Source organism: Polypterus senegalus, chromosome 2, assembly GCF_016835505.1.
Source record: "Polypterus senegalus isolate Bchr_013 chromosome 2, ASM1683550v1, whole genome shotgun sequence".
NCBI classification, from domain to species: domain Eukaryota; kingdom Metazoa; phylum Chordata; class Cladistia; order Polypteriformes; family Polypteridae; genus Polypterus; species Polypterus senegalus.
The window spans coordinates 115,129,342-115,146,484 of record NC_053155.1 but is presented as its reverse complement, the minus strand read 5'-3'; the positions used below and the strand labels follow the sequence as shown (position 1 = coordinate 115,146,484).

Here is a 17,143-nt window from a genome sequence, read left to right as displayed (position 1 = left end):
GGAAATTAATACCTATTGGAACATCATATTTTCCGTTTTTTCTTCTCAAGATTTTGTTTGCACCTAAAACAATGATTTGAATTTTAGTCCTAGAAATAAAAATATTAGAGGAGTCAAAACAGAACAAGATGTAGATGACAGAAAAATATGGAAGAAGATGATCCGCTGTGGCAACCCTTGCGGGAGCAGCCAAAACAAGAAGAAGAAGAAGAAAACTTCTTCGTTGTAAGTCACCTTATTATGCCTATGTTTACTGAGTTGCCACCTTCCAACTTCACAGAAATTCTGTATTCCAACATGATATATAACAGCATGGGTAGTGTTGACCAGAGTATCTTGCCAAAGTGCTTTTCCCGGTGAATATGATGTATTCACTGGTGACCTTGTTTGCCAAACAGTTTCCTGAAATTTGCCAGAAAGACTGGCTTAGGCTTTTCCCAGCACCCCATAATGCTTTGTGAGGCCACCATAACATCACAAACCTGTAGCATTCATGTGTAGAACTTTCACGCAGGCATATTGTAAGATTGTTGCCAAACTGCTTTACACATGCATGATGTCATGACCCAATCAGTACTCTCAGGGCGCTCAAGGGCATTCCTAGGCAGTGTTTGATGGATACTCTCCTGATTCAAAGATACATTGAAGAGCAGAGCTGGGTGGGGGGATTCCCTTGTAGATCGAAGATCACTCACAGCCATATGTTAAACTGAAGATTGAGGGTGAAGTGGGGATGGGGTTGGTTGTGCCCCTCAGAGAGCAGTACAATTTCATATATTTATGATGGCACATCAACAGGATTGGTGAGGGTACTTGGATGATCAGTCAAGTCATGGCACCCATAGGCTGGTACCTACTTAGTATTATTTTCATTTGAGGGATACATTAGCTGACCATAAAGAGTACTGCCATTGGATATGGTAACCCTGATCCCTGGGCACTGGTAGCACAGCACCACATGGCTAATTTACATGCATAATTAGCTATGTTCCCAGTAAAGCTTAAAGGAGCCCCCCCCAAATTAGAATAAGACCCAGTGAAATAATAACAAAAGATTTTTTGCTAGTTACAAGGCATTTCTTTCTTCTTGATGGAGAAAAAACTGTGAATAAGTTACATGATAAACAGAAAAGAAGTTTGAGCTGTGATCAGAACTACAGCTTCAAACAATGGAGCAAGCGGGTCCCATGTTGCTGCTTTGTGGCATAGTTAATGTGTGCCAAAAGATTAGAACTTTGTGAGTGCAATGATCTATATTTTATTTGCTTATTGATAGTTTGCGGTAATTTGTTGTATTTTGTTTCTAGTATTTATTTCATCTGCATCTTTTGTTGTTTGAGGCAAAGTGTCACAGTGGTTAAAAAAAATCACATTTTTGGCTATAATAATCAGTCCATCATAGTTGGCAGACACTTCTCTTGTCCTTAGGGACACTTAAAATACAAGTACATCATTATAATCCACTCAAAACTAATTAATTGACTTCAATGCATTTTGCTGAATTCAGTGAAGTTCCCAGACATTTCCATGATTTTGATAAACTCACAGCAAAGTGAGGGGTTTTGCTCATGGGATAGCACTGTGTGGTATAAATCAAGAAGACCAGGATTTCTGCCATCACTTAGTGTTCAAATGAGGAATAGCAAAATGAGTGACCTTAGTGACTTGTGAACATGTTAGAGTAAGTTGTTGCTAGGTGTGTTGATTCTAGAATCTCTCATTTGTTTTTGACACGCAGTTGTTACCAAGAAGGGTGCGAAAAGCAAAAATTTATAAGTGATAGGTGATCATGTGGACAACAGCAGACTGTTGATCTGGACATTCAAAGGAGAATGTTGAAAATCATACAGGTAAACACAACTAGGCAAATCATATCCATATTCAACACTGGTGTACAAAATCTCTGGTATGCACTTCATATTGGACTTTCTTTCAAATGAGCTATCGTTGCTAAAGATCCTCCAAGTGCCGAGGTTGTGGGCAAAAAAAAAAAAGAAAGCTCATTCCCAGTGACCACAAAAACATCAAAACTGAATGGTTAAGGAATGGAAATAAATTGCTTAATCATACAAATCCAGGATCATTTTATAATGAAAGCACTTGGCAACAGAATTCTCCTCCTCTAAACACATGAACATTGTTTGCAGTTTGGCCTGCTAGTTACTTGCCTTTGAGCCCCACTGAAAGGTTAGAGTGTTAGGGGTTGAGATGCTAGTAGTGCTTGAAGCATATTATTTGGATTTGGAAAAACATTTCAGTCTCACTATGCTCAGGAGATGGCAACTAGCTTTTTGCATACGAGTTAAATTCTTAAGATAATGTGTGAAATCACGACTTTGTTTAACATCACTTTCTTTGCTTTATAACATTGTTTTTCAAGCAGTGTGTTGTAGCATAGTGGTGCTTCGTGAGTGCGACCCAGGTGTGCCATGGAAATATTAGTGTAGCGCACCTGGGTCTGAACCTGACAGGGACAACTTCCTTAGGTGGTCGAGACCTGTCTTTGGAGAACAGGACTACCTCGAGAAGCTGGCATAAAAGCAGCTCCGCGATCACTATATTGCAGACACAGCACTTAGAGCATTCTGTACACATCTCCAAGCTGCTAGTGTCCATCTGTCTGGGTGAGTGGTCGCCAGCGAGCCTCACAAGGCTGGTGGGTAGTGGGCAGATGAATTGCCTCTGAGGTAGAGAGGGGCGGACAAAGGGACAAAGCCACTGGGAGATGCCAGCAAAGTGCTCACTAAGTGCCGTGTCCGTGAAGACTGAACTTGGACTGATCTGCTTTTTTACCAGCTTCTCCCGCAGTCTCGGCCCTTTGACAGTTGAGCATGTGTATCAGATATAATGTGTTTGTTGTTAGTTGAACAGGGTTGTGCCTTGGGATTGTTTTGGTTGCAAAAAGTGTGCCACTACAGAAAAAGGGTTGGTAAACACTGTTTTATAGAGTAGCTTCCAAAATAAGCATTTAAAACACTACTATTGATAAGAATGCAAGAACAGTTTGTTCAACCAATAATTACATTACATTAACATACATCACCTAATCTTGACACGACTTCAAGTTAAGATCTAAAGGTTTCCAAGTACTATTCACCTTAATATGGGAATACATTTTGTGTATCTATGATTCCATGTATGAAAAATGTGTATTTCCTAATATTATGTGACGTTAACCTTAGCAAAGACACAAAGTCTTAATAACCTTTCACAAAAACATAAGAGAGTAACTGCTTTATGTGATTGGTATGAGTCTTTCTGATAGTGTGTCTTGCATTGATTTTCTGTTGTGTCCTGCCATTACTCATCAGCCAGCCATCACGTGACTTACAAATTGCTGGTGACTTTCATTATACTGTAAATGACATTTAAGTAGTAGAAGTTACATGCAGTTTGACCATTGTTCCTGCAACTCACTGTTTGTGTAATGTAAAAAATATTTCAGTTTCTTGAGAGACAGGACTTTACTAGATTTCCTCTACTGAAGAAATTCTGCACATACTAGGTAGCATTTCAGCTGAAGACAACATGTGCATTCTTCAATTACAGAGGCAAACACAACTTGTGCAGTAGAGTGAATACTCTTTAGTAGGAATTTCAAAGAAGTTGGTCTTGCAGTCACATCAGGGGGTTATCATCTCATCGTATTCTGTAAATACTGCTAATCTGCTTTTTTCTTATAAAGCAACCGATGTCAGTGGGGATGGGCTTAGACCCTATCACACTACACAATGTTTACAGCAATTTCCAGTTGCAGATTTCATTTATGTAATCTTAATGAGTCCGGGCAGCCATGGTCTGCTCCAGTGAGTGCCTGACATGTTGTCCAGACTCGACAGGAAAACAGATAACTAGTTTCTTTAGTAAAGTAAATATAAACATAAAACAAAGCGAACAAAACCCAGATTAGGGGCAAAAATCACAGTCAAATAACAGGCAATAAGTCAAAAACCAGGTATGACACGAAAAGTAATACCATGACAAATAAAAAATGGAAATAAGGTTTTATCTGCAGATTGGATAAGGCTCAGTGCAAAAGGCTGACCTTTTATCCCATCTGCTGATTAATGTGAAATAGAAATGTGGGACGTGACCCTGACAATGGTGCACAAAATGGCTTTCATAAGAGGAAAAGGCTATAAAACCAACGTTTTCAACAAAAATCATGACACATGAAGTCTGACTAAGTCCTCAACTCATATTCTTAAATCATAGCGGCAGATTCCAGGTTGTAGAGCTGACAACCAATGAGCACTCACCTGCAGTACAAACTACACAATGAAAGCATAAGGGATAAAGAATATGGGAGTTTTGGATTGCACAAAAATAAAGAGAGGCTCAGCTAGCTGAAGTCTCATGGCTTTTAAACCATGTGAGAATGGAAAATGAAAAAAAAAAGAAGCAGAGACTGAGACTGAACTCTTGTGAAGCTGAACAGAAGTGCAGTGTTTTCTGGGAAAGGTGAAAGGCAAGGCAGGACCTTAGACTGTTTTGGAAAGTTAGGCTTTATGTCGCTTAATGCAGCTTTTGATCCCAATGGGAATCAACCTTGAGCTTGTGTGATAATGAAGTTGTACCATTTTTGGTGTTATGAGAAGTGTCTGCTCTGCTAGCAGAAAGAAAGCCAGGAGTGTGTGTGTGTGTGTGTGTGCTGTTTCCTGTGATTATAACTTTTTCCAAAAAGAACTATCTCAATTTCAATTTAGTTTTAGTTCAGTAGGTACTTATTGCCAAAACCGAGCTCTCAGTTGCCTTCTGATATGTTTGCAAAAAGCTCAGCTTAATAGCAAAGGAACCACAGACACTCTCATGGACATTTTTCAAGTAGCTCTGCCTCCAGTAAGAAATCTTTCATTTTTTTGCACCCAAAGTAAAGAAGCCATTTGGAACTAAATGAAGACTGAATTAATCCACCAAGGGTGTATAATTTTTTGTATTGTTTACATCTGCTGGTATTGGTTTTTATATAAATAAATACAATTTTTAAGTAAAAGCCTGCATCCAGTGTCTAGCTACAGTCTCTTAAAGCTCAAAGGATGCTTCATATAGTCCTCCATATGTTGACATACAGAATATGATGGGTACAACACAGACAAATAAGAGGTTTCAGATAACTGGTACAAGCTGGTTTTAAAATTCCGTCCTATCTCCCATTAAGAAAAGAACCTAAGAGGTGAGTTGGCACCATTCGTGTTAGGTGCATGTCATACAGTAGATGATCTGATAACACCGGCTTTGGTCATTCTTCCATTGTTGTTAACTTTTTTATGCTTTCAGCTTTGCATACCTTAGTTTACCTTTGTTTTTTCAAGCAGGTCTTCTATGCTTACTTTCTTCTATGCATTTCAGTTCACTTCTTTTTTTATTGTACACAGCAGTGTTCACTCTATTTCCTGAACTTTAAATGCTGGGTATTGTTAGAATTGGAAAACCACCCTCCTGAAAGCAGTTTCAGTCACTGGTACACTGTACTAAACAGGAGCTGCACCAGTACCGAGCTTACTGATCGGTATACTCATAGATTGTTTCACCAGTACCTGTTTACAGTGGTGTGAAAAACTATTTGCCCCCTTCCTGATTTCTTATTCTTTTGCATGTTTGTCACACAAAATGTTTCTGATCATCAAACACATTTAACCATTAGTCAAATATAACACAAGTAAACACAAAATGCAGTTTTTAAATGATGGTTTTTATTATTTAGGGAGAAAAAAATCCAAACCTACATGGTCCTGTGTGAAAAGTAATTGCCCCCTGAACCTAATAACTGGTTGGGCCACCCTTAGCAGCAATAACTGCAATCAAGCGTTTGCGATAACTTGCAATGAGTCTTTTACAGTGCTCTGGAGGAATTTTGGCCCACTCATCTTTGCAGAATTATTGTAATTCAGCTTTATTTGAGGGTTTTATAGCATGAACCGCCTTTTTAAGGTCATGCCATAGCATCTCAATTGGATTCAGGTCAGGACTTTGACTAGGCCACTCCAAAGTCTTCATTTTGTTTCTCTTCAGCCATTCAGAGGTGGATTTGCTGGTGTGTTTTGGGTCATTGTCCTGTTGCAGCACCCAAGATCGCTTCAGCTTGAGTTGACGAACAGATGGCCGGACATTCTCCTTCAGGATTTTTTGGTAGACAGTAGAATTCATGGTTCCATCTATCACAGCAAGCCTTCCAGGTCCTGAAGCAGCAAAACAACCCCAGACCATCACACTACCACCACCATATTTTACTGTTAGTATGATGTTCTTTTTCTGAAATGCTGTGTTCCTTTTACGCCAGATGTAACGGGACATTTGCCTTCCAAAAAGTTCAACTTTTGTCTCATCAGTCCACAAGGTATTTTCCCAAAAGTCTTGGCAATCATTGAGATGTTTCTTAGCAAAATTGAGACGAGCCCTAATGTTCTTTTTGCTTAACAGTGGTTTGCGTCTTGGAAATCTGCCATGCAGGCCGTTTTGCCCAGTCTCTTTCTTATGGTGGAGTCGTGAACACTGACCTTAATTGAGGCAAGTGAGGCCTGCAGTTCTTTAGATGTTGTCCTGGGGTCTTTTGTGATCTCTCGGATGGGTCGTCTCTGTGCTCTTGGGGTAATTTTGGTCGACCGCCACTCCTGGGAAGGTTCACCACTGTTCCATGTTTTGCCATTTGTGGATAATGGCTCTCACTGTGGTTCGCTGGAGTCCCAAAGCTTTAGAAATGGCTTTATAACCTTTACCAGACTGATAGATCTCAATTACTTCTGTTCTCATTTGTTCCTGAATTTCTTTGGATCTTGGCATGATGTCTAGCTTTTGAGGAGCTTTTGGTCTACTTCTCTGTGTCAGGCAGCTCCTATTTAAGTGATTTCTTGATTGAAACAGGTGTGGCAGTAATCAGGCCTGGGGGTGGCTATGGAAATTGAACTCAGGTGTGATACACCACAGTTATATTGTTGATTTTTTAACAAGGGGGCAATTACTTTTTCACACAGGGCCATGTAGGTTTGGATTTTTTCTCCCTAAATAATAAAACCATCATTTAAAAACTGCATTTTGTGTTTACTTGTGTTATATTTGACTAATGGTTAAATGTGTTTGATGATCAGAAACATTTTGTGTGATAAACATGCAAAAGAATAAGAAATCAGGAAGGGGGCAAATAGTTTTTCACACCACTGTATATATTTAGTACCAAAAATGAATTTCTTAAACTTGAGATACATTTGTAGCTGTATTTCTTTACACAGTCTTATCACTAGAATATCAACATAGATGAATGCTTAGTTAAGACCCTATGGATAAATTGTGGTAGTAGAAAAAAGTAAAGTTCAAAAGCATTACAGCCAATGTGTACATAAACAACATGGTGCATGTGGCCTCACATCCCGGCACACGCTATTACATGGACAGGGACAGTGCTGTTTATCCTGTGGGATATAAAAATATTATAATCACCATGTAATGTCCAGAATGAAAAAAAATAAATAACCAACAAAAACGAATATTTCAAAGATATAAAAAATAGTATAGAACAACTCATAGAAGCTATCAGATGTTGATAGCACCTTATTTTGTGTAAATGTAATGGATTTCTGCTTTGGTGTCTCATAAGCAATCCCTCTATGGCACATTCTGTAGCTCTGGTTCATTTTAAAAGTTTGGCATTTATCCACCACACTTTGGGAAAAGAATAAATGAATATTAAGCAGTTCACACATAAAATGTGGCATTCCACTTTGTTCAAAGGGAATACAGAGACAACTTTCAAAAATCATTACCTTATTTCCATCCAAAATGATGACAGACAAGCTGGCTGCAAACACCAACACCCCCAAAACACCACCCTATGCTGAGTTTATCTTCCAACCAGGCACGTTAAAAAAAGAATTGTGGGAGCCAGAGGGAGTCTCCAACCAGAACATCGTAGGACTTAGACATGTGAAAACACAGGCTCTCTGTTATGGGACCAATGTAGAGTCACAGATGGAGGATGTTTCATTACTCAGACAGAAGGCAAGTGCAATGACGTAGTGGGATGAGAAAATAAAGTTGTCAACAGCTGTAATTGTTTAATGGATGGACTGATAAGAGCAGAAGACCTTGAGTTGTTCCACTCCCCCATAAGCTAGGTGGCAGTGCTCCTAATATGGTAACCCAGTCGGGATACACACAGAGGTGCTTGGGACTTGGAGACTGGAAGCCCTTTTGTGGTCCCTGGAGACTAATCGAGGGCGCTGTCAGGGGAGAACCTCCCTACTTTTTCTATGGCCCAGAAGTTCTTCTAGGGAGACATGGCACAGCACATGCAGCATTAACATCTCTGGCTTAAAAGGGAGCCCGCTGCCTTACATCAGTGAGTCAGAGTTGGGAGTCAGCGGGCAAAACTCTGCAGATGGCAGGAGGAAGATTTATTGGTTCATTGTTTATTCATTGTGTAATCATGGCAGATTTGCTGAAAGTGGATTGGAATGAGTGCCTTGAAAGAATAAACACCTCTTATTTTATTCTAAAAATGCCTGGTGATTTACTTAGGGTTGCCAGACGTCCCTTATATATGGAACATGTCCCATATTTGATCATTTTGACCCCTGTCCCATACTGACCTTTCAGGGACACCCAAATATCCTGTATTTAGTTCATTTTCAAATTTTGTAATAAAAATCTATTTTACTACCTTCTTACGGTACTTAGTTGTAACTTTATAAGTAATTATACTTTCTTTTCTCAGATTCTCTTGATGAAAATAACCCAAATGTAACAAGGAAACTAGTGTTTGCTGCCTGTTTGCAACTTGTCCAGTTGCTATGGTTGGCTGAGGACAGCGACAGTTACTGTTTTGCTCTATGGCCGCACTGCTCTATCAGCATTGCAACATACAGTGTCAACAAAGTGTGTTGTTACTACTTGCCATGGCCCACTTTTTTTAACTGCCTGTATTAAATAATAATAATATTTCTTTGTTGTCTGTACAGTATTAAACAAATATTTTCAAATGATTTCACTTTTACATAATTTGCCTTAGTAATTGACATAGCAAAAGCCAAACGAACAGGAAATTGGAGTAGTTTGAAATCAAAGGGTAAATCATTCAAATCAGCGGTATTCTTGGTATGAAAACCATCATGATAGTTGCTTCAATAAAATTTTGGAAAGAGAGTCTTGACACAAAGGCGAGTGGCATTACACAGTAAGGAGCGTCTGTGTTGAACCGTGCTGCTATCTAACGGACGTTGGCGATGGTAACTTCAGAGAGAAGTGACATACAACCGATGCTGCATGTGTGGAAAAGGGCGGGGGAAGGATGCTGTCTTTTTAAGGTGAGCCTCTGTTCAAACGTGTACCTGGCGTTGCCTGGGAATCTATAACCGGTGAATTTCCCAAATGAAAGAAACAGAACATAGAAATAGAAGAAACAGTGTTCTGATTGTCATTTTATTGTAAATTCCTCCACTCTGGATTCTGTGTGCTGTGGCGCTTCAGACACCCTTGAAATAGACTTTGTTGTGGCATCAGAAGTGGACCTTCCAATTCTATGTCTTTTTTTCAGTGGCATGGGTATATTAGCGAAAAACAGGACAATTATAATGTGTTACATGGTATTACATATGGAATAAGCACCAGAGTGAGATGAATTTACGTTATTTACAATACGTCGGAAAGTGAACAAATAAGCACCAATCAGTCAGAAAGAGCAACACTGAAATCGTACTGTGAGTCGGAAAGTGAGCAAATAGCGCCACAAATATGGAAAGCCAGTGAGAAAGAGTAGCACTGAAACCGCACCTGGGAAAAATGGCGGGGAGGGGTGCTCTGTTTGTAAGGAGCATCTGTGTTGAACCGTGATGCCATGTAACGGACGTTGGCGATGGAAAGTACAGAGAGAAGTGACATACAATCGGTGGTGCGTTTGGGGAAAATGGTGGGGGAAGGATGCTGTCTTTTTAAGGCGAGTTTCTGTTCAAAAGTGCTTTTATATAGTGGATGTTGGCGAATGAAATACAACACAATCAGTGCGTGTGGGAGTGTGATGCGCGGAAAAGCGCGGGTGTGTCAGCCAGTCACGCGCACTGGGTCATTCAGGTTTTACATCTATGCAGCAGTTCCTTTTCACCTGATCAAAGCAGTCGGCCTTCTCATACTTGGACACTTCCACCAACTCTTGGCAATGTAAAGAAACTTGTGTAAAGAGTGATGCACAGAGACCAAAGCTGCCACTAGATGGACACTGGAGTACCTGGGTAAAAGCTTTAAAAACATGCAAACTCCACAAAGACAACAATTTGATCCCTGGTGCCTTATTTATAAATCTTGTATACACACAAAAAGAGGTTGAAAATGTACATATGCAAAATTCCAGGGAAACATTGGAATTTCTAAAAGAAAACTTGATGGGGAAACGTTCAATATATTTATGGCAACTCTGACCCATGCATACTCATTTTGGAGAAATTAGGAAGTGACAACACCCTTGATCAAGTAGAGCAATGTAGCCCAATCAGATTAATTAAGGCGGAGTGGTGGCTCTGAGGCTAGGGATCTGCACTGGCAATCTTAAGGTTGCCAGTTTGAATCCTGTAAATGCCAAAAGGGACTCTGCTCTGTTGGGCCCTTAAGCAAGGCCCTTAACCTGCAATTGCTGAGCGCTTTGAGTAGTGAGAAAAGTGCTATATAAATGCAAAGAATTATTATTATAAATGACAATTCACACGCGTAATAATTCAAATCTCCAAGGTGTTATTATAATGTGTGTTGACATGACAAACATATTACACTTGAAACATGATGAATATGATGTACAGACCGTATTTTAGTTCCCTTTTAAGAGGTGTTTTGGTTTGTATTGGGTGCCTGTTCTCAGGGAACTGGCTGGCATGTTAAGAATATCTCACCCAAGCTTCACTCCACACTTCACATCATACCCACTATGTTGGAAACCATTAACCAACCAGTGAGGCCTACATCCAGTTTTTGTATGGTGTTGGTGCACATACATAAAAGATAACATGTTTTTGCCAATATAAAAAGTTAATTTGCAGCAGTGTCTGGTTCTCCTAACATAATCAGAACACTTTACTACACTCTTACTGCAATAGAGACACCTAGCTAGAATGAAGCTGCTTTTGTTAAATGTAAGTAGTTAGATTCCATTAATGCACAAGTCATCTGTGATACCAAAATGAGAAAGACAAACTTCATGCACAGTGGTCTGGGTCAACCTGTGATGTATTCATTTTGAGGAAAAGTAACTTTGGCAGATGTGATGGTGCTGTACGTGGCAGCTGGCTTGCTGACAAGGTAAGTGGCTGAGCGCTCAGGTTTTTTTTATGTAGCCTGCATTATTCCATTTAAACATCAATCCCGTCATTATATGTGCCAGGTAATAGTAGGTACCCACTCAGGTACTGATGCCTTACACCTTTGCCCGACCCTTAGAACACAGAGGAGAGGCCCTACTCTTGCTTGCAGGTGGTGGGATGCTGCTTTACTAGCCATTGATGTTCTGCAGCATCGCTAGGTTAATTAGCATCCACCATAAATGAAAGTTTTACATTCCCGTACACATTTTTTTAAGATGATTGTGATTTTTCAAGGGTAAATTGTGTAAAAATGTGTGAATGCCAGGATTTAAAAGTCTGATTTTGTTTTTGGGGTATGCAGTTTCCTGTTTTTTGGATGGGCGCATATTCTCACGCTCAAATGCTGTCAATGAGGCCCCAGGACTGTGATGTGATGCAGAAGCCCTAATAACTGAGTCACTGTATATTATATTAACAAAAGATTTTCTGTTCAATGGACTTGCCCTGTGGCAGTCCAACTCTTCATGACGTGATCATGCTATTCATTTACAGGAGATTTGATAATGGATTGACAGACCAGTTCTATAATATTTGTCACAGTGGAATGGTGCTTAGCTCCTGTGACCTGAGTGTGATTGTCTGGTCTCTGTCTCTTTGGATTTTGCTTATTCTCAGCATGTGTTTCTGATTTCCACCCACACTCTAAAGATGTGACTATTAGTTTAAGTGCAACCACTAAAATGGCCCAGTGTGAAAGAACATGGATGAGTGTGCTGTCACAAAGCGTCTTAAATAATAGATGGATGAATTTACAATAGGTGTTACATGAGTTTTGCAACTGGGCTTGTTGATGTATCTCTGCTCTATTACATGCCTTTGGTTTTAGATGTTGCTCTCTTTTGCTATGCAAATTTCTTTGTGTGTTGAAGCCTCTGCACCATGCAGGCCTTGGCATACCTGAGGCAGCTAGAGAGCTGATTCAGGGCCATATTATTGCAAAGCTAAAAATACGCCTGACAGAACTATAGAAAATAAAGACTGATTGAGATGGATTAAAAGCAGGTAGCACAAGAAAGAAATCAAAGGTTATCTGCTCAGTTAGAAAGAGAGGCAATAAAGAAAAAAAATATGAAAAATAAAGCAGGAAAGCACAGAAAAGAAATGCCAGTCATTTTCAGAGGCTGACAGCATCTGTAACCTACATATGTATTTGCTGTACTTCCCCACTTTATACGTTTGAGGATTCAAAGCTCTTATAAGTAAGAAAAAGAAAAAGACTACATTTAGCTTAACTAAAAGATAGGGGAGAAGATGAAAGGCAGCAGTGGAATTGTGGCTGGACCCACGAGCAAGACGCGATGGGCGCAACTTTCATTTACAAGGTTCTATTGATTATCTGACTCCACGGTACATGTGAAAAAATACATCACGGCAAGCACTAATAAGAACAAGCAGGTTTCAAATGAGAAAGTGATGCAAGGCAATGAAGAAAGAGGAAGAAAAGCACATTTAACCGAGGAAAGCGTCATTAAATATCTTTTCTTATGAAAATATTCCACTTTGTAGACATCTTATTACAAGCTCTTACACACAAATCAATACAGAGAATGGCAGCTTGGTAAAGCTCTTCTCTCAACGGGCTTTTTTTAAGCCTACTTTTTCTTTTTTGTGTAATTCTTGTTTTCACCATTTTACTTTGTTTGCCACATCAAATAAAGTATTGATGCATTGCCTTGATTGGGATTAAAGTTCATTTCCAAAGCTGCTGTTTTTGCCTGCTCAGCTGTCATTTTATATTTGTCATTATCTGATTTAGATTTCTTTCTACCAGTAGAATCACCTGGCCATAAAATTTCACTTTGTTTCTTGAATTTTTTGACTCTTGACTTTTTTTATATATATATACGTATATACAGTACATGGGGAATTTACTCTCGACCTCTGGATTAATATAAGAATCACTTGCCAGCATCAAGTGTTTTTTTTTTCCCTTTCTAATATCCCTAAGTCAGATAAGCTCTCTCCTGAAGTGAAGTCACCCTAGTGAGGAAACAAACAAAACGGGAAAAAAAAAAAGCCGCCTTCTCTTCCCATGTCACATTGTTCTCTATGCAATTTTACCTCTGGGCAATCGTGTTCGCTTGCAGAATGTGAGAAACTCACACAGTGTGCCGCTGTCTTGTTCGACAACTGCCAAACCACTGATTGCTCCATACTTTGCCTAAAGCTGTGAGCAGAATGAACACAGGTAACATTATTTTGAACGCCTTTGGATATGGTTTTCTGGTACTCCAGAAGTATAAATACCATGTGATTTGTGTACGTCTGGGTGGCCATACTTCAGGTGGGGCAGTGAAGATTCTCCTCTCTCTTCCGATAGAGGCTGGTTGAAGTCTGTGGCCTACTTTTGACGTTGCCCAGTGACTCTCCCCTTAGAAAAAAAAGAAAACAATTCACCCATCCTTTCAATAAAGCTGGTTAACCAGGTGCCACAGGATACTAGGCAAATGTGTAAAAGCAGACAGCAGCCTCTCCCCCTCACAGAAATTAAAGACTTCACATTAATGTGTGAAGACAGCAAGATGTTATTTCTTCACACTATAAAAACAGCAACAGTCAGCAGGGATAAGTATTGTACGTGAGCGGATGCACCGGCAAAGTCATCTCCCTTAATGGATACGAGACAGGGACCTCAGTGGGAATGGCCTTTTAGATTAACCTCACCTTCTCCTGGCTGTGACACTGGTGCCATGACTCAGACTCCTAATAGCTGGGGGCTAATTTCTCTGGTATTGTCTTTGGAGTGTGGAAAGAGAAGAATTCTTTAAAATAAGAGTTTAGGAAATAAAAAAAAAAATCAAGTGGTGATGTGGTTTAATGCCTCTGCATCACAGCTCCAAAGTCCGAGATCTGAATCCTGGTGTTAAGACAGCTGCCTGTTTTACACTTGCAAGTTCTCACTCTGTGTGGGTTCTCCACCAGTTACTCCATTTTTTTTCTGCCACATATCCAGTGGTGTAAGTTTTAATTGGCAACGTTAAAGCAGCCCAGTATTAATCAATGTGCATTGCAATAGGCCCATCCACCATTGATCTGCACGTTTTGCTCGATGCTGCCTAGGTAGATTTGGAACCCTCTACGCTGAAATGGATTAAACAGGTCTGATAACGGTTTTATAAGGAACAAAAAAGATGCTTTAAGAACAAAAACTTGAATCTTATATGCAGGCGGCAAAGAAGTTCCATCAATATTTAATGTCACTGTGGTCAATGCATTCATTAAGCTTTGCACCCATATACATAACCTGCTATTGACATATTATTCACTTCCCGGGTCCTCCCTGCGTGGAGTTTTCATGTTCTCCCCGTGTCTGCGTGGGTTTCCTCCCACAGTCCAAAGACATGCAGATTAGGTGCAATGGTGATCTTAAATTGTCCCTGGTGTGTGCTTGGGGAGTGGGTGTGTGCCCTGTGGTGGGCTGGCACCCTGCTTGGAAGTTGTTCCTGCCATGTGCCCTTGCGCTCCAGCAGACCCCCGTGACCCTGTAGTTAGGATATAGTGGGTTGGATAATGGATGGATGTTCTCTATAAATTATACAGTCTTGATTTTTTTTTCTTTCACTATCACACTGTATCAGTCTATTAAAAAATATTTATTGGATTCCAACAGGAGAGAAAGATCCTTTCTTTTCATAGCTTTCCAATAAAAGGTGTGAAATACCTAGTTAAACAATGAATGGTTTATTCTAACAAAACAATATAAAAAGTAAAACGTGTTACCTCACCTTGATACTTGAGGATCCCACAACTACTGGACCCCTGGACACACTGAAGCACCAAAACTGCTCAGCCCTGGATGTTTCAGATTCCAGCCATCCATAACCTTCCAGCTTTCAAACCTCTGCACACTCTGACGGCACTTGGAGAACATAACAGCTTGAGCGCTAAGAACACCTCAACAAACACAAAATGTGAATGGGAGTGAGTGCCCTAACCGCTGCAGTTACTCTTGATATCCAATGGCAGAGCCTGAGATGGATGATTATTTTATACAGACCAAGTGTAAAATTCTTTTTTTTTTTTTGCTATGTCTGATATGAGATGGTACTGTCCATGCAACAACCTTTGGCCTGTAAACCAGGTCCATTTACTAATCGCTTCCTGTTAAACACATTGTATCTCATACAGAAGTTTCTCAAAAGCTGCCGGGGTCTCCATTGCACTTCATGACTTGAAAGTTTGCCATTGTCCATTTTTCTATTATACGTGACTGCTCATCTTTCCGTGCTAATTCCTTTGATTGCTTACTGGGTATGTATTTGAAAGGCATTACATTTCAATTAACTCCTAGGCAGTCAAGACTTTTTAAGAAATGCTAGTAATGCACCAACCACCTTTTACACCCCAGTTCTTCTTCAAAATTACATTTTACCTATCAGTGGAAAAACATTATTAAATGTCTTACTTAAAACAGTGTTTAATTTGTTTATAGTTGTGCTACACTAATACTTTGTGGAGTGAGGAAAAAAATCTTACTGTCTTGCTTATTTTTTTTAAGTATTTATCTAACCAGTTACACAGCAAGAAATTCTATAACTATGTAAGAATTTAAAACCCCAAACCTCACCCTTTCTGATGAAATAGTCACACAAAAGCCTTGGAATTTCCAAAACCAGATCAGTACTCTCCTGACCTTGAAAACCACAACAGGCCTCGCCCCAAACAGCCAATCCTCAAACTCGAAATGCAGACTTCGGCCTAAATATGTTCAAAATAGGGCTCAGGCTTTTAAAGTTAAAAAATATCACCAAATATCCATTTAGAGGGGAGAATAGCCATAAATACCTAATTTTTTAGGGCAAAAAATTCAATTATTTTAATTTAATTTAAAGAATTTCATTAACAAAGGAAATTAATTACAAAACAGGGAAAAACAAGTTCAAAAATAGTCAAATAAGTGTTTGCCTAAAAAGGCAACCCAAAGCTAAAAATGCCAGTCCCAAATCCAAATCCTTAATCAAGAAATAAAGCAACAATAAAAAAAAAAAGGAAATTGATAAAGGTACTCACACTTATCCAAACTTATAAATTCTCACTGCTGGTCTGGAGGGCCCAACTCTGCTTCAAATAAACAGGCACAGAGTGGTCGTCTAGTTGACTGCCATGGTGACCTCAGTCCCTGATACTCGATCTTAAGTAGACAGGGCACATAACTGAACATTAACATAACATAAAAATGGAAACATATACATAACAATTGAATAGACAAAATATAATGAAAAATATAATATGCAAATGACTGATATTTAAGGACTAACAAAAAGATTATAATACAAGGCACTGCGTTTAAGGCAGGGTTGAGATCCTGGATAAAATACAATATTCATGACCCACCTTGACTTATGTAATGTCCCGTGCCAATGTCAGGATTTTATGGCCGCTACAGAAATTGAGTCAAAAACACCATGATATGGTTTAATTGGTTTATTAACAGATTATACAATATTCAATTAAGTAATTCCAATTCAAAATCAACCATAATGCAAATATAAAATAAAAAGCAAAGTGAAAAATGCCTAGTATAACAAAAATAAGCCTCATGCAATAAATTATATATTGGAAAGGGTCAAGTAATTTAAAATACTGTAAAGTCTAGGAAATGCAAAAAAGATGCCAGGCAACAGGCAATACAAATAAATATGATAAAGATCAACAAACTAAAATACATCGATGGAGATAAAGCCAAGGAATGTTAAGGCCAAAATGACAAAAATACAACAATGAAGAAAGGTCAGACTACACAAAAGGCTGTAAGGCAAAATGACAAAATATAAGATGATAAAAATATATAAGGTCAAACAATACCA

General features: G+C 39.2%; 1 long non-coding RNA gene across 1 annotated transcript in view; it reads right to left on the bottom strand.

Moving 5' to 3' along the window:
• The window catches only part of LOC120524234, a 28,495-nt gene that overhangs the window by 10,334 nt on the left and 1,018 nt on the right, over positions 1-17,143 (bottom strand). Inside the window, exon 3 of the long non-coding RNA XR_005632786.1 lies at positions 16,347-16,467. This is a non-coding gene — a long non-coding RNA (uncharacterized LOC120524234). The remainder of the gene's footprint in view (positions 1-16,346; positions 16,468-17,143) is intronic.